This window comes from Pinus tabuliformis, chromosome 3_2 (assembly GCF_031772625.1).
Source record: "Pinus tabuliformis cultivar Carrire ecotype Pingquan chromosome 3_2, CPIR1, whole genome shotgun sequence".
NCBI lineage: Eukaryota > Viridiplantae > Streptophyta > Pinopsida > Pinales > Pinaceae > Pinus > Pinus tabuliformis.
In genome coordinates, this window is record NC_142302.1 from 789,910,276 (window position 1) to 789,929,940 (window position 19,665).

Consider the following 19,665-nt stretch of genomic DNA (forward strand, 5'->3'; position numbering starts at 1 on the left):
TGTAAACCTCTACACAATCATGAATCAGATCTGAGAAAATTCCTAGTACAGCCCTTTGAAATGTGGCTGGTGCATTGCATAAACCAAAAGGGAGTACTCGATAGGCAAAAGTCCCCCAAGGACAAGTAAAGGTGGTTTTGTCTTGATCTTCAGGTGCTACCTGAATCTGATTGTAACCACTAAAACCATCCAAGAATGAGAAATACTTTTTACCTGCTAAAGTGTCTAATACCTGATCAATAAAAGGTAGAGGAAAATGATCCTTTAAGGTTGCCTTGTTCAATTCTCGATAGTCAATGCAAACTCTCCATTTACCATTCTTTTTGGGTACTATAACCAGGGAGAAACCCATTGGCTATCTGAAATGGGGTAAATGAAGTTTACCTTGAGCAATTTCTGAAGTTCTTCCTTCACAATTTCCCTAAGATTTGGATTCATCTGTCTTTGTGGCTGCCTAATAGGTCTGCTGTTTTCTTCAATGTAAATATGATGAATACAAGTCTTAGGGTCGATTCCTTTCATGTCGGTATATTCCCATGCAAAGGCAGTGGAATGTTTTTGCAACAGTTTAGTTAATTCTTCTTGTTGTAGTCTTTCCAAGTTTTTGTTAATGTTTAATGTTTTTTCTGGAAAGATTTCAATTGTAGAACTACCAAACTCTTCCATTGAGAAGAGAGACATTTGTCTAGAGGAGAGATATTCAATATCTGCATCTAACTGGAATTGTGAAGAGTCATATTCTAAAGGTGCCTCAAAATTTTCTAATGTATTTAGAATTTGACTGTCCTCACTGATTTCAGAGATGGTTAGAACAGGTTGAAGAGTTTCCTCATCATTAATCCACTCATCTTCTCCTATTTCTGTTATTGCCTTTGCGGGAGGATACAAGTTGAATTTCTTGGTAGAATTACCATCTGATATATACATGTCTCCCGACCTACAACTTATGAAAGCATCAGCTTTGGCCAGCCAAGGTCTTCCTAAAATAAGAGGATGTCCTCCTAGATTGTTCTTGGGAGTTAAAATCATAAAATCAACTGGATACTCCCAAGAGTCTAGTGAGACTGGAATGTCTTCCAATACACCATCAGGTTTAATGATTGATCTGTCTGCAAGTTGCAGCAAAGTAGGTGTAAAGAGAAGATTAGGAAGTTTTAACTGATCCATGGTCTGTCTACTCATAATGTTGATAACGGCTCCTAAGTCAATCAAAGTATTTGGGATTTCAACCCCATTAATATGAGTTTTAACAATAGGGCTACCGGGATCTACATATTTTTGCATGGTAATTTTACCCATCATAATGTCTGCAATTTTTCCAACTAGATGTATCCTTTTTGTGTCTCTGGTTCTTTTTATTGTTTTTTTCAAACTCATCTCCTTTATTGTCTTTGCTAGAATGGGAATCTCCTTAATGGCTGTTAACAAGGGGATCTTGATACAGACATTTTTTAATTCATCTAGAAAGCTATAGTCAGGCAACCAAATCTGCTTCTCCACTCCTTTATCAATTTGCAATCTTTCAGGAAAAGGAGGAATAGCTGAAGATGTAGGTTGCTCTACTAAGGGAGTTGATTCTTTTTCTTTTTCTTTAATGCTTGGGTTTTGAAGGGATACTTCAGAACCTTTATTGGCTTTGAGAGATTCTTTCTCAGAGATGCTTGGTTGTTGAGTACTTGTAGAAGGTTGGTCTAAGATTCTACCTGATCTGAGTTGGACCTCATTGAGAGGGACAACCATATAGGTAGGGAATGGTTGACCTTCCATAAGTGGTTGACCTTCCATCACATAAGCATTTTGAGGATTCCTATTATTGGGGTTTGGTTGAGGTTGAGAGGGAAGTTGATTTGGCCTCTGCTGAGATTGTAACAAGAGTTGAGAATTTTGATTTTGTGGAGGAGGTTGTTGTTGAGGGAATGGTAATGACAATTGTTGACCTTGATTTGGAAGTTGGGGAGCTTGCTGATTCTGAAAGGATTGAGGATATTGATAGAATTGGGCAAATCTCCCATAAGGATTTTGCATTTGCATGCTTTGCAACCATGCTTGGAAAGGATTTTGTGGTTGTGACCAAGGTTGTTGCCAAGGATTCCAATTTGGTGGGGGCTGGAAATTCATAGAGTTGTTAAACCCTTGATTTTGCTGCCCCTGCCAAGGTTTCCTTGCAACAAAACAAAGAGATTCAAGCGTACTTGGATCTTCTTGAAAGACTGCTTTGAGGCCAGGGATTGAAGGACATTCCTTGGTCTCATGGGTTTCTGAGCAAATTACACAGGTTTCCACAACTTGTGCTTCCAAGGGACATTCCCTTAAAGCATGCTTCTTTCTACACTTCGGACAAAAAAATGGTCATAGCCTCGGCTTCTGCCTTTTGTTTATTCTGAATCTTAAGGGTATCAATTTGTTCACTAAGACTCCCTAAGATGTCAGTTTTAAATTCATCTAGCATATTACCGATTTCAGCCCTACTCACTGATCCTGTTGCAGATTTATTTGCCCTAAGGAGAGAAGGATCTCTAGGCCCTTTTTGAGTTTTTGATTTGCCTCTTGAGAGATGGGTACATAGTTCTGCTATATCACTAAGAGGAAGTTGAGAAATATCCCCTTTCCCCATCATGTTTAAGATATCTATCCACTCATCCCTAATGGCTTTTAATAAGAGGGCTTTTAAGGTCTCTTCATCCAAGGTGCTCATTTTTGCTCTTTTTAAATTATATTGAAATCTCTCAAGTAAATCTTCTAAGCTCTCATCTTCTTTTTGCATCATTTTAAAAACTTCACCCTTATGATCAGTAGGCATACAATAGTCCAAATACCTATCCAAAAAGGTTTGTTTCATTTCATCCCAGGTCCTAATGGACTGAGTAACTAATCCCATGAACCATTTCAAAGCTTGATCTTTTAATGTTGATGGGAACAGTTTGAGTTTCTGAGTATCATCCAGATAGTCATAAGTTCGACACACAACTTCAAATTCAAACAAGAATGTTTCAGGGTCCTCAGTTCTTAATCCATGAAAATTTGGGAGGACGGATGGTGATATGTTTTTCATGGTGGCTCGGGAGTCCTCATCAACAATGGGAAACCCAAATGTGTTATCCCCATCTCTATTTCCTCCAATGGGACCTCTACCTCCTCCATTGTTATTGTTATTTACTCCTCCTCCTCTACCTCTACCTCTACCGCCTCCTTCTTCCTCTGCCATGATGATTCTCCTAGGGATTTCAAAATCTTCTGGTTCTTCTACAAGGGGTGAATGAGAAGAGATTTCTCCTTCCTCTTCAGGTGAGTCTATTTCCTCAATTACAATTGGTTGTCTGGTAGGAGAAAGAGAAGAGTCTCTTCCTAGTTCGAACTCAATAGAAGGTATAGGAGAGTCAACTCTTGGTTCTTGAATTTCAGGACTAGGAGTTTCGGTTGGAGATAAGGGAGGTATCTCTTGTCTATCTCTTGAAGCAGATGGACTTGTAAAAATTGAACTTCGAGCTCTAGCTAAAAACCTTCCCCTAGAATCTCTAGCTCTATGCATGTCATTTTTATTTTATCCTCAAGTTAAGTTAAATAGTTCTTTTTCTGATCTTCCAGTTCACTCTAGGTGTAAGAAGAGAGCATACTTAAGAAACTATTAGATTAATAACTTTTCCTTTCTGATCCTCCAGATCACTTCAAAGTGCAAGAGGAGAGCATACTTAGATCGGTTATTAACTTCTTTTCTTGAAGTTGTTGTTTTTTTTTTTATATTTTTTTTTCTTCTAAGAATATGGCTACTTAATTTCACTTCCCCGGCAACGGCGCCAAAATGTTTAGTCAATTTAGTGTTATCTAAATTGCTAGTATTTATTGTCAACCCGGGGCTCGTAAGCTGATGAAGTGAAGGTGTACTATATGTACTTAAGTATCCTCTTAGAGTTTTTCTTATCGTTGGGGTGTTGTTACGGTTTAATTATGTTCCTAAATGGAATGAGAATTTATAAACAAGTGAGTGATGGTGTGTGTGTAGAGTGAATTCTAAATGAGTGGAAGTGTGTGTTGAGTGATTTCTAACTATTTGCTTGAAAGGAAATGCTTGGAATGAATAAATGAAATTGAAATGACTTGAAATAAACTTGAAAGCAAATGACCACTACCAATGGCACTAGACACCGTTCAAGTTGCTGCTAATAAAAGGAAAAAGAGTCACTTTTAAAACCCAAGAATGAAGATTATCTCTCTCTAACTCAATGCCTCAAAGCACATGTACTGTGTAAAGCACGGAAAGAAAGTAGCTTAAGTGGAATTATAAAAGTGAGAAAAATATGCTTGAAAGACTAATGATAATAATTTGCTATTTCTAATACTCTACTTCAGCCATATGTACTATGGGAAGCATGATTAGAAAGTAGTGAGGAAATAGTCTAGGAAACACTTTAAAATCAAAACTTTTACTTTAAAGACTAGTGGTAATGATTTACTCTTTCTAACTCAATACTTCAAAGCACATGTACTGTGTAAAGTAAGGAAAGAAAGTAGCTTAAGAACAGTCCAAAAAGCACCCAAACAAGCTGCAAGTTAGTGATATTTTGATCTTAAAAGATAGTAGTTTATGATGAAGATCATTCATGTATGTTAACAGCTCTTTGAGAAATAAGATTAAAAACTAACTATAAAGACAAAGGCAGCACTTGAATTGTCAACTTCAAATACCATTAGCTGTAAAGCAAACACAACACATATAAAAATAAATCCCGGGCTAAAAGAAACCTGCAAAGAAATAACACTGATCAGCTGAAAATAAAGGAAAACAAGTAAATAAAACTATACATGCTTAAGGAAACAAATGAGAAAATAATGAAATGCTGCACATGAAATACTTTACAAAGGCTGAGATGAGCAGGGGCCCTCTGTTCATTCAGCCACAAGAGAACTCAAAGATCTGGAAACTTCAAAACAGTGCTATATTGATTTCTCCATTTGCAAAAAGTTTACAAAACAGAGTGCTGGAATAGCACTAGAAAACAGAGTTCACAAACGCTTCTAAATTCAACACGAGTGCAGCAAAATACAACTAATCAAAAGTTCTTTGAGCGTACGCAGACGCATCAATTTATAGGAATTTCTAAGCTATCCTTTGCGTACAGCTAGTTAACAGAAAAACAATAAAACAGTATGCGTATTAATGGTCCTTGGACACATCACGGTTGCGTGGACGAGTTCAGTGGTTCTTGTCGACATGGATAATAAATCCCCTGTTGGATTGCGTCCTCTGCCACCCGTAGATCATAGACAGATCACCATTTACGGTGCCGTGACCAAACAGCTCTCAAACACCGTTTAAACCACCTTGAGTTGACCGTGGTTAAACCAGCTTTGACCATGGATGAAAGTGACGTGGATGGTTGGAACAATAGGATAGGAACCTCGACCACACTGATACCTGAGTGCCCATGTGGCCCGTCTAGCAAACTGACACGTGGATCATAGTGTTTAACAAAAAGGCTGCAGGATCTTCAGATAGCTGCGGGATCATCAGATAGCTGCGGGATTCCTGCAAGTAAGTCAAAAACTAAACAAATAGTCATCCATTAGCAAAACTTGCTTGATCATGCTTATTGACACTGAATGTAATGATCTGAGAGGTTTTATGGTGAAAATGAGGCAAAAGTGAAGGAAAGATAAGGAAAAGTGGAGGAAAATGGTAGACAAATAGGTGTAAAATAGAGGTTCTACACTAGTCCTTCATGGATATCACACAATTCCTTTTCAGAATGATGTGCCTCCAAATGCCTTAGTAGTAATTTGTTGTGGTGCTTTCTGAACAACACCCCACCCTAAGAGATCTTCTTCTCCTTCTTTTGCATTGACTATTTCTAATTCTAGTTGGAAAAGAACATGACCCTTGATTTTGTGAGCTAGATTGATTTCTAGATCATAGTCTTGTAACCCGGTCATCCAATTTTCTCTCCTTTCATGCAACTCTTGTTGAACAAGCAGTGACCTGACCACTGGGTGCAGGAGAAAGATAACACAATGGTTCTTCAATATATAGGGGTTGAAGTTCTTTACGACCTTGTACACTGCATAAGACTATTTTTACACACTAGGGTAGTTAAGCTCTGGTCCTTGCAGACTTGCGCTCATGAAGGAGATAGGTCACTAATTGTTCAGTTCATCCTACTGTCTCAATACAACAACAAGAGGTATTAGAAGAAAAAGTGTAGAGAAATAAATATTTATCGAAGTCTGGCCTATATAATGCAGGTGCTTCTGCTATAGCCTGCTTAATATAGGAAAACACATCCTTTTCCCTTTTATCCCATTTGTAGATTGTGTCCTTCTTCACCATCTCCTGTATTGGTTTGACAATTTGGGCATAGTCGGAGATGAACTTGCAGAGGAAGTTGATCTTCCTTAAGAAATACTACATGGCTTTCTTATTCACTAGGAAGGGAATCTGCGTGATTTTCATGACTTCATCAAGGTATACCTTAATCCCACTATTAAAAATGATGTGGCCCAAGTGATTACCCTCAGACACTACAAATATACTTTTCTTCAAATTTAAGGATATCTCGTACTTGCGACATCACTCAAAAATATTCTTCAAGTGGCGTAGGTGGTCTAACCTCTATTTGGAGAATATTGTTACATCGTCAAGATAGACCAATATGCTCTTCCCAATGCGTTTGCAGAAAGTGATGTCCATAGCACGTTGTAATGTTGCACTGGTGTTGATTAGCCCAAACAACATTCGTTAGAACACAAACATGCCCCACTTCATTCTGAACGTGGTTTTGAGTCTATCAGGCTTTGCAACTAGAACCTGGTTATATCTAGAATATCCATCTAATAGAGAAAACATTTCGGACCCCGATACTATTTGCAATAATTTCTCCATGGATATCACGAGGTAGTTGTCTTTTTCTGAGGCGCGGTTGAGATCTTACAAATCTACGCACAGGTAGATCTCCCTAGACTTCTCCCTTGTAGGGACCAAATTTGACACCCACATCGAGTGCTGCAATCTTTATATGATCTGAGCATCCAAAAATTTTCTCAACTCTTTCTGAATGAGAGGCTCAAGTGTTGGATTTACTTTCCTTAGCTTCTGTTGGAATGGCTTTGCCCCTTCGTTAAGCGATATCACATGTTGTATGATTCACGTGTCAAATGTCATATGTTCATTGTACATCCACATGAAGACATCACGGTAGTGCTTGAATAAGTAGATGAAGGCTTTCCGTTGTTGTTGTGTGCATAAAGTATCGAGATTAACATACTTTGGATGCTTATCTGTTGCCAAGTTAATATTCCCATGCGACAATGGGGCACTAGGGGTTTTGGCATTAACAGGTCCCCATAAGTGGTTATGCAGGTCATACATATTTTCCAATGATACCACACCCTTGGGGATGTGGTTTTCTTTACTTGCATTGGTTTCATCCTGCAAAGCCTTTTTTTGTTTTTCCTCATTTATTGTTGCATCTTTGAATACATCAAAATCTTCCATGAAACACAGTATCTGTTGGTCATCATCAAAAACTTGTAAATTAGTGATCTTATTGGGGACATAAGGCTTATAAATTAATTTTTCAGAAAAGCCACCCCTCAATGGTAACATCCTAGTAGTAGTGATTGCTAATGCATTCGTGGCTACATTACGCATTATTGGAACAGAAATATTGTTAAAAGATTGGAAATTTGAGATAAGATGCCATACCTCTTGTTGATAACTTTTAAGGTGAGGTGACACAGAATGTATAGTGTTACATAGATATCTCACCACGATTTTTGTGTCACCTACCACTTTCAGGATGGAAAATTTGAGGTCAATGGCCTTTGGCAAGCCCAAGATGAGTGCTTTGCACTCTATAGTGTTGTTCATGCACTCAAATTCCAATCTTCTAGAGATCAAATACTTGCTCTGCAGCAAGTCTATTAAAATGAAACCAGTTCTAGATCCCTCTTTCATTTTGGAACCATTGATGTACATAATCCAAACATCATATGTCTAGGGAATGTGAACTACACTAGTACTACTACCACTACTTCTAATTATACAAATTTCATTTTCACGAGTTGGACAAGGAATGAGATCCAATTGTGTATTTGGTGGAACTAGGGATGGACGTGTAAGATAACACCCCAGTTGAGTTTGAAGTAAGAAATTATCGAAAAGTAATTCTGCAACAACCATTGGTTCATTATGCCCATTCAAGGGAGTGACAGTATGTTTCATATATCTCTTTGATTCTACCTAGATGTGATTATTTTTTCCCCTGTACGGAATCCATAAGTGTTACCAATCTATGGAAAAGTACCCTTTCAACTTACTAGACCAATCTCTTCTCAAAAATACTCTGTATGCTTCTAAAATGTCCACAATAAATATGTTGATACATTGGTGAACTTGTCCATCAGATGATAAGTGGATGATGACATGTCTAAGTTCACCAATTGCCTAGACATGAGGCCTATCCAACTGAATAAAATGTGCATCTATATTGTCCCATTCGGTGTTGATTTTCTTGGCAATAGATAATGGAATTACGTTCACCAATGCACTAGAATCGACCAAGCAATTGTGTACATTTAAATTGAAAATTGTGAAAGTCAACAAGAATGGCGGGCAGAGTGTATTCACATCCATTGTAAGTCAATTCAGTACAGATTTGAGAGTACTGTGAGATTTACTGGATCCCTTGTCCAAAGAGGTAGAGTTACTTGTGGAGGTATTCCCAAGTGCACGTAGAAGGATGTCCTACTAGCTCGTGATCTTCGTTAATTCAAAGATTGAGATATTTGCATGAACCTTCTTCATGTACTCAACAATGTTATAGTCCAAAACAAGAATACTTACTAAGCTATTTGGGGATGTGAATTGGTTTGTGGTTTCCAGAGGGATGTTTCTATTATTACTGCTATCGAAAACACTTTTCGTTGAGACTACTTTTCCGAACTTTCTCTAAGTGTTCTGCACTGAATTAGTCGGTGGGTTTATCTTCCTTCACAAATTTTCTTTGAATTTATGCTTTGGAAACTCAATCGTAGTGGTTAACGCTTGGCTTCTCAAGTTGTATCGATTGTTCTGCTTTTGGGTCAGACCGTCACTTGGGAGTTGTTAATTGATAATGCTCTTTTGGGCTATAAGTATACAACTGAACATATTCACCTAATGCCCGACACTTGGAGTTTCATTGGCTCTAGTAGCTTCTTCCTTTTCTTCAGTGGGATCAGTATGATCTTCAACCATTACTGAATCAACAAGCTATGTAGTGACCATGCTCTTGTCTTGATTCCATTGTGGGCACACCTTCTCTGAATGATGTTCTTGATGAAATGATCCGGAGCTCAAAAATTTTCTCAAAATTAAAAGTTGTTGGCTCAATGTGGAATCTGAACAATTGTGTAGTGCTCGTCATCTTGAATCTGACACAACTCATTTCGTGGCATTGACTAACCATGGATGACTTGGTTGATTAGTTTGGTGGACCAATCAGGTCGTGCCACAGGGCAAGATTTTTTTGGGTTGGTTGGTGCTGACATGGCAGTGTTTTATTGGTGGCATGGTGACCAACCACATGCTGCCATGTGGTCCAACTGGAGGCTTCCATGTGGCAGGGAGGCCACCAAAAATTTGTGTAAGGGTTGAGAAAACTGCACAGGGGTCGAACACCAGACCTCCGTCAAACAATCAGAACTTTTTACCAACTAACCATATCATATTGCTTCTTAAAATTGTTGAAGATGTGTTAATTTAAGGATAGTAGTGGTGCATTTGAGTTGGGGGAGTCGGGCTAAGGCATATCTCCTCTCCATCCCTGCACCACTAGACCGCAGGCAGGGGGGTGGAGGGATAGACCTTATCCTACCCCCTTAATGGTAATCTTATGTTAGGACCCTATACTACTAGTGTAACCCCTTATTGTTTTTTTTCCCGTGGAGAAAATTCATAATTTTCATTAATCAGAAGATTCAGAAGATTACATATTGTAGATGCTTGAAGCATATGCAGTAATGTGGATAGAGCCACAAACAAAAAAATACTTCCAAAGAAGGTATCCAGAATTCCCTTAGACAGGGCAGCAAACAATAGGTAATGAGAACCCCAACAAATCTGCAACAACAGAGCCCAAAAAAGGCCAAAAATGTGCAACAGACCTGTAGAGGATACCCAAACCTAATACAAAAAAGCAAAAAAGAGCAGAGGTGCAGCACCCAGAAGAAGATCCGGCACCATAGCCCCGCTAACAGATAAATGCTCCTGTGGAGGGAAAAAGAGAACAGTATGCTCTAGATCAGGTTGCCTAGACAAGAAGGAGAGGCACGAAATGTGGAAGAGAGCCGCCAGGGTAGCCACTCCTTCCCCACCCCCACAAAACTCCACCATAAGCAGACAAAACCAGAGGAAGAACAACTACCCCAAACATCCACAACAACTAACAAAAAAACAGTGAAACCTGCCATTGATGCGGCATGAAACAATGCAGAGTTAGAACCTCGACATCCCTGTTCCCTCAACGCTACAAGAGGATAGCTCACGAGTACCAAAACAAAACCAACTGTTGCTGCATAGAAATAATAGAGCAGAGGCGAGAAACGGGGCCAGAGGTGGCAAGGGCAGCCACCTCGCCCCCACACAGAATAAAAAATAAAGACCAGAACCGATAACCCGTACCTCTGCCCAGCTATTCTTGGGTCACGGACGATGGCAGTGGCGTCAACAGAGGAAGCCCTAGCCTCTGCGGTGCCTCGCTCTAGAAACCCTATGCTCTTCACTTCACTTCATGATGCCAAAATACCCTAAGTTTATCGTGTAACTCCTTATTGTTATTAGTACAACCCCCTTATTATATTATTGTACCCATGTAGTCTCCATATTTTTATTATTATGCCCCATAGAAGCCCACTATTGTTATTATTTTTCCCTTACATTATTAATGTTATCTCGTCTCTAATTATATTATGACCCCTTAGACTCATATATATAGAAAGGAGGTCTTTTCATTTGTATCATCCAAGAATTGTTCAATTGTGTAATGTAAAGGAGGTTTCCCCCTCGAAGAGGCTGAATTCTAAGGTGTTTATCTATCTTTTCTATCTTTTTGTGAGCTGGTTTCATAACATTTGGTATCAAACCTTTGGATTCTAGGGTTTCGCTACTCCAAATAGGCCATCGTGGCATTTTCGCTATAACTTATTTTCTGCGACATTTCAGAAGTGAAAACAAAAACCCATGTCAGAAGAAATTGCGTTGAACCTTGGGTTCGAATTTCAGAGCTTGTCTCCCCACATTTTCAGATATATGATCTGAGGAAGTTAGGCATTTTGCAAGCTCCAAAATTTAATCTAAAATAGTTCATCGTGGGATTTGTGCTATAACTCTTTCACTACGAATTTTCAGAAGCTAAAACAAAAACCATTTGAGAAGAGATCAATCAAAACCTGAGCTCCAAATTTCAGATCCTGTCTCACTATATTTGCGGAGATATAGTCTAAGGAAATTAGGGTTTTTGCAGACCCACGAATTACATTCCAAATAGGTCACCTTGGGAAAATTGTCATAACTATCTCTCTATGAAACAGATTGCAATTTCGTAAGAAGTTACAAAAATAGGACTGACTATAGTTTCCTGTGTATAATTTTTAGATCCTAAGGTAAAAACAGTGACACGTGGAACTTCATACAATTTTGCTCTTCTGAAAAGGTATATAATCAGGTCATGTTGGGAGATTGCGCATAACTCTTTCTTGGAGAATATAAATTTGATCACACTGGTGGCATTGGAAAGAGGACATAGAGGGCTACTGCAGGTCGTAATTTCAGAACTTAAAGATCCAAAAGCACAGAGTTATAGTCATTTCAAGATCAAGCTCCTAAAATCAAGAAAAAACGAGCTGCAGAAGTTTGATGGCAAGGATCCGGTAAATTGGATACTACAGATGGAGAAATATTTCGAACTACATGAGGTGCAACTATTAAAAAAGGTACGTATTGCATCTTCATATTTAGAACCAGATCAATTTTTATGGTACAAAGGGCTTTGTTCTCGTAAACCACTTGTTACGTGGTCAATTTTCATGGAGGAAATGATAGCACATTATGAGGATACAAAGAGAACTCCTTCTTTAGCCAATTGATAAATCTCAAACAAAAGGGTTCAATGTAAGAGAACATTGAGGACTTTCAAAAATTAAATATAAGGGTAAATTATATTCTAGAGAAGCAAATGATTAATGTTTTCATAGGGACTTTAAAGGATAACGTTCAACATGAGGTTTGTTTTTGGGAACCTGATTCATTGGAGGAGGCATTCGAGTTGGCAAGAAAAATTGAAAGTGAAATTATGGAAACAAGGAATCCCACCACTCATGACTATAATTATGAAAGTGTTTCTTCTCCTAGCCTTCCACAACCTACAAGGATTACACCACAACAATTGGAAGAGAAAAGAGAAAAGGGGCTTTGTTATAATTGTGATAGAAAATCCACTAAAGGTCATAAGTCTGCTTAGAAGAAATTATTTTACATAGAGTATGAAGAGGAGGAAGAAAAAAATCAAGAAACATAAAAATAAGAGGATATACGCCAGGAGAAAATCCCAGAGAAAGAAGAAATGAATCTAACCATATCTTGTAAAGCATTGACAAGAATTACCACTCCTCAAACTCTCAAGATAGAAGGACATATCAAGAAGAAAAAGGTTTAAGAAGTGAAAGATCATATCGAGAAAGCAGAAATGAATCCAACCATATCTTGTAATGCATTGGCTGGAATTAACACTCCTCAAACTATCAATATAAAAGGACATATACAGAAGAAAAATGTTCAAGAAGTGAAAGATCACATCAAGCATCAAGAAATGAATCCGACCATATCTTGTAAAGCATTGGAAGAAATTATCACTCCTCAAACTCTTAAGATAGAAGGACATATCAAGAAGAAAAAGGTTCAAGAATTGAATGATCACATCGAGCATCAACAACAACTTCTCCAACTTTTAAAGGATAATGCCACTTTGGTGCAGAATCAAATGAAACAACAGGTAGATCAACATCGCAGTGAAAAAAGTTTTGACGTAGGTGATTCGGTATTTTTACGGCTACATCTCAAGCAAGCTATTTATGAGAAGGAAATGTTGGAAATACTACATGCACTTAAGAAATGGCAACCTTACCCAATGGGAAGACACTTCAAGGTTAAAATGGATCATGATAGTATTAAACACTTTTTAGAACAAATATCATCTTTAGAAGAATAGAAAAAATGGGTCACAAATATGTTGGGTTATGACTTTGACATCATCTACAGAAAAGGGAAGAAAATTTTTGTTGCAGATGCACTGTCAAGAAAGAATGAGGATGTGGAAGCATTGTTTTGTGCTATTTCTATTATCCAACTAGATTGGATAAACGAAGCAATGGATGAATGGAAGAAGGACAAATAAGTGTGGCCACTCATTCAAAAGTTGCAGAATATCCCAATTCAAACAATATTGCTAGAAATTGAAGAGGAAGGAAAAATCATATTGGAACCTGGAGCAGTCACAGAAACAAGAACCTGATAGCTACGAAATCAATCAATTTTAGAGTATCTCATCAAGTGGAAGAACTTACCTGCTGAATATTCCACATGCGAGGATAAGAATTTTATACAGAAGCATCAAGAACTACTCAAGCATTGAGGACAACACTTTTTGAAGGAGAGGGGCATGTTAGGCCCGTATACTACTAGCGTAACCCCTTATTGTTATTAGTACAACCCCCTTATTATATTGTTGTACACATGTAGTCCCCATACTGTTATTATTGTGCCCTTACATTATTATTGTTATGCCGACTCTGATTATATTATGACCCCTTAGACTCCTATATATAGAAAGGATGTCTTGTCATTTGTATCATCCAAGAATTGTTCATTTGTGTAATCTAAAGGAGGTTTCCCCCTCGAAGAGGATTATTTCTAAGGCATTGATCTATCTTTTCTATCTTTTTGTGAGCTCGTTTCATAACATCTTAACACTCCAACCATCCACATGTGAACGTGCACCCTAACCGCCGAGTTTAACCTTAGTCGTTGCAGCTCTAACTCCACCATGTTAACATGACTTTACCACTAGCATTAATTGCACTTAATCGCCCACCTCCCAAATCACCGAACCCTAACCACCAACATGTGACCTAATTCCTGAACCACCAGTGCTAAGGGGCCAGCCCCAAGATGTGTGGCGGCAATGTGGCCACGATTTTCGAAAATAAGGCATTATTGGGAATTTAAATGCTCTCACAATTTCACCTGGAGTTTGGTGGAATAAACATTCTGTTAGAAGTTTTTGGGGTGAAATTGTAGGACAGACGCCAGATTTTGGGGAATTTGTAGAGTGAATAGTGCAAGAGCTAGGGAATCTCATACCTTCTTTAGGTTTTGGTCATTTAAGGAGTAGGAAGAGTCTATACATGAATTTTTGGCTCTTCTGAAGCCAATAGAACAAGTTTTAGAGCCACTGGAGCACTTATGAAGAGACATTTTATAATTTTGAGTATATGGGTGCTAGGATCAACCAATGGGTTGAATCAGTTTTTCAAGGGTTTTGAGAATGGGGAGGACCTTGTAGGTGTTTTCTAGCCTTAATATGTTTTCTACAACAATTGAGACATCTATGGTGTAGCTCATGTTTCTCTTTTCTCATTGTCTTTGAGGATAGTTCCCTTTTAGTACTTCAAGTGAATTGTTGTACTTTTTATGCTCATTGTCAGATGGAATATGGGGTCTTGCTTTGAGAACCCTTTTGTTGCTGATTGCTTCATGACTAAATGTAGGTTGTCATGTTTTTAGAGTGAGATTTCTTTGCAAAAGAATGTTTCCTTGAAGGGGAAACTAGCCACTCTTTTGGTCCGCACACTTTATGTACTCTTTATCACTGAAGTATTTTGAGCGTAATGAGATTGGGTCAAGCCATTGGAAGCTGGACCAAGGAGTCGTAGACTAGGAGGGGTAAACTCATTTATCAATTGCTGAGTGTATTACTATTATGTTGTTGTTCAATGTTTTTCTAATTCATGTTTTAAGGTCATGAATTACATATAAAGACATAAAAACCCATGTAAAACTTGCAATTTACCTCATAATCCTCAAGCACTTTGTTTACTATTTTGAATTGGAATTTAGCACAGAAAATACTAACTTTCTCATTCAGATCATGAAATGTGCAATATTGATCCGTGCCCAACTTCTCAATGTTCAATATAACATTAGAACCCTGCGTAGACTTGTCGGTTGATTGTTGCTACTGCTAGAAGCTACAGTCCTTCTAAAAATATTAAATCTGGGAGGCTTGCTTCTCGTGGAGGTCCCACTTGAGATTTGTTTGAGCTCTGCCATTTCATTATTCCTAAACTTGACAATATAGGTCAAGCTTTCTAGATCATATGGTTCTTTCTCTTTAGCCTTGCTCATAGAGGCCTGAGACCTATTACCCATGTCCCTGGAGTCTTTTGTTGGTTCGTCATCTGAGATTACTCTAATAACATGCAAGTCCTTCTCGACAACAATAGTCTCTTCATAATTTTCTGTTAATGTTTGTTTCACAGTTTGCTTGACAATGTCTACAATTCTTGCTAGCAAGGAAGAGGTGTAATAATCTATGGTGATGGAGTCATGAGGTTTCATGTCTTCTAAAAATTTGTTCAAGATGCGATTGAACCTCTAGTTTAAATCTTTTACTTTTTCCTTTTTCTTTATCTTAATATTATCAAGTTGTTTTAAACATGGAAAAGTCTTATCATCAACAAACCTTTTAGGGAAAATCTTGCTAAACCTCCTCCAATTCTAGATGGAGTTTGGAGGAAGGTTGTGATACCATACATCTACTCTACCATCCAAGGTACATGGGAAAAGTCTACATGAAACATCATCATAATGTACCTATTTGCAGATGTAGGTAAAAGTTTAATAGATGGTCTTCAGGCTTCATTGTCTTATCACAATCATGATACTTCATTAAGATCTTTTTTGAATGCCTTGGAATATTGTGTAGAACACCCATAAGCGCTATTGGGCCCTCAGTCATCCAGTCCTGATTTTGGTATGCCATGTCTTCATCTTTGTTGTCCTCTTCTTCTTTATCAGACTCTGATGTCTCTTCTTCCTTTTCTTCTTCTCCGTCTATCCCACTGAAAGTTGTGCCTAAGAGTAGAATGTTGCCTCCGTCACCACTGTGAAAGAGTCGAGGCACTTCTTGTTTTCCCATAGAGTCTGCTAATTCTTCAAGAGTGGAAAGAACCATGTCTTCGACAGATGAAACTAATATCCCTATGGAGGTGGTCTTATTATTCTTTAGAAAGTATGGACGACTGATTACTCCTAGAATCAATCCAACAGCTTTTGCAAATTCATCGGTTATGGGGCGGATGGCCCAAATCTGATCATGCAGAATTTCACATTCAATATTAGGCTAAAAAGATTCACCAACTTCAGAAGCACAAGTATGGGAGGTGCAATGAATGTTGTTTCCTTGACCAGAAGATGCAATGATGTGGTCGGTGGGTTTATCATCCATAAAATACTGGTTGCCCCCCCTCTAGCACCACAAATGTTGAAGGTGTTGGAACTACCAACATTCAAGGGATCTCCCTGGCACAAAGTCGTAATCATAATTCACACCATTTTGGGTAGGATTCACATCTAGTATAAAGGCCTAGTTTCCAAATCCTTAAATATTTTCCTTGGTTCTATTTGTCAGCACGAGACAGGGATGCAATGGTGTCCTCGAAAAGCAAGGGAATTATGCCTAGTGAGTGTGCAGTTGCACTTGTGTCAAGGTTCTTCTACAACATAAGGGGGAATAAAAGTGAGCCTCTAAGTGAGAGATAAGAGTACCACCTAGGAATAAACACACATGAACCAGAAGTGTCCATCTAACATCCAGCGAAATAGACCACAATGGATGCGACGACCATTACAACCAAAAAATAGGGAAATATTTCTATAATATCCCGTGGAATAATCCACAAGGATGGGGCATATATAAAAAAAACATTACAAAACATTCTTAATAAGATAAGCACTAAAATAACTTAAATAATTCAACTATCTCAGTACATGTGAAAGAAAACATGAAATACAAACATCCACAAAATAGTCTTACAAACACTCATAGTCCATGCATGAAGAATATGCTAGCATTAAAGTCTTCTATTATTAAGAAAATATTCTAGGACACATGTTTAAACTGTACATCACTAGCCCCAATAGTGGGACAATGGTGCCACTCCTTTCTCCTCAAAGAACTAGTTAATCTTACTAATGCCTTGCAAGAGGAGACAAGGTGAAAAGTCCATTGCTCATACAATGACGGGGTATATATAATTGAGGGGTGATGCTTCCCCTTTATGACTCTTTGACCACCATCATGACTGTTCAACTTCCTATGACTTTTCAACTTACATGACTCTCCATATTCATGTGTTTCCTTTGGACTTCTACTTTAAAATACATTTGAATACAATATACATGGTCCTCAATAGTGATGTGGCATATGACTACTCATGACATGACATGACATGACACTGTTAACAGGGACTACTTGGTGATGTGGCGGCGTGATGCCACTATTGTTGTTGAGTGTTGGAAGTCTTCCTAGATATGATTTCTCATCACCTCTGCATGGCTTGGTGATGCGGTCTTTAATGATCTTTAGTCTTAGATGGTAGTTACAAATTTGTGTCCCTTTTACTCCTCTTCATTGATCCACTTGTTAGTTCAACTATAAGGGATCCTTTAGGAAGGCTTTTGATATTGTTCTCGTTCTTCATCATGTCGCCATGACATGATAGTGTATCTGTCCCTACAATTCACTCATGATGGGACGATATCAATCGAAAAAAAACCGTAGTCTAAGATGATGCGTTATTATCCATGAACTAAGCTTGGGACAAGTCACAGACTCGGGAGAGGGACCCAATGACTATGAATTGTGTAGTTTTAGTAGTCAGGGGAAGAGCTTGAGCTCTGAGATGGCACAATGCAGAGCTGAGGGAGGCTTGAAGGAAAGAATTGTGCAGTTTCTGGAGACAATGGGGTCTGGGTGAGGGAAAGGACACTGGAGGAAGAATCTGTGTAGTTTTTGAGGCCAAGCGAGACTAGGCTTCTGCACATTGCATAGTTCTAGTAGACAAGTGAAAATATTGAGGGTTGAAGATGTGAATTGCACAGTTCAAGGTAGACTCGGAGACACAACTACACAATTCATGGGTCAATATCGGGAGTTGGGATCAAGAATTTCACAGAGAAACAACCGTGGAGTACAGTGATTACGCATTGTGTAGTTCCAAGTAGCAAGGTCACAACTTAGAGTGTTGATACTATGTAGTGTACAATTTAGTTGGGGCCTGATGAAGCTAAGTTGCTCGGTCGGGAACATTTTCCGAAAGTGGCTAAGTGTGATATGGGTGATGACCAGTGATGAACCTTGACTGTGATCACACACTTAGCATAATTTTTCCCTCTGTGTGATTGCCACATGATAATATGCGACATGTACAACACTTAAGATAGGCTTTAGGACGGCCATGATGATGCTTATGCGACAATTTTCAAGACTTTGTGTATGCATGCGACAAATTTTTTCATGGTTGGGACAACTCACTTAGCATACTTTTTCCCTCTGTGTGATTGCCACATGACAAGATGTGACATGTGCAACACTTAAGGTAGGCTTTAGGACGACCATGATGATGCTTGTGTGACAATGTTCAAGACTTCGTGTATGCATGTGACAAATGTTTACATGGTTGGGACAACTCATATACACAAAGACTAACCTTTGAAATCTTCATAAAAGGCTCAAAAACATTGTATGATAGTCAAACATGCCAAAAGATGATAGCTAACCCAACATGCGAAAGGGGAGCTCATGGAATGAGCTCTAGTGTTTTAAAAAACAATGTAAAATACCAAGGAAGGCTCTGAAATTGGTTTTAAGCAAAAAATTTGGAGGGTGTTGCAATAGCTACAACACCTAGTTGTTTCATTATACAGACAATGTAATGTAGCCAAGTTGGCTATGGCCTAGGATTTGAATATTCACCCAACACTCCTAATTCACTTATTATTCTGCAATCTACTCAACCAATGGTACAATTATTCAAGTACTTTTCACTGGAGTATTTCATATTGATCACATGCAAGTTCCGAAAAAATAATTTCTTCCCTAATCCTTTATAGGTTTTTCTACCACAACTCAGCTTATTGATGAACAAATAAATCAAGCTTCTCTTCCCACCATTCCCAAATTCTACTTTTAACAATCCTTGTCACCATTTTCCAAAAACCCAATTAATCTTTTGGTCTTGGAAACATAGCCATTTTTTGGTGAAAAGTTTTATTGTGATGACACAAAGTTCAAACATAGGGTGCCAAAAAAGGACATTGTCATGTCTAACACAATGCCAACATTATAAATCTTCCACAAGGGAAGAAGGTCTCACCGGATTCATGCCAAGACATTCAAGTGACGTGTTAGCAATTTAGAGGGTAACAGTATTCACTCCATCAATTAAAATATACATTAAAACCATAAATATTCCATATATTTGTAGGACAACCCTTCTGAAAAAGAAAATAAAAGAGTAGCAGTGATTCTAATAGAGTAATTTTAAAATTTTAAAATGGGTTGTAAAACATAATCA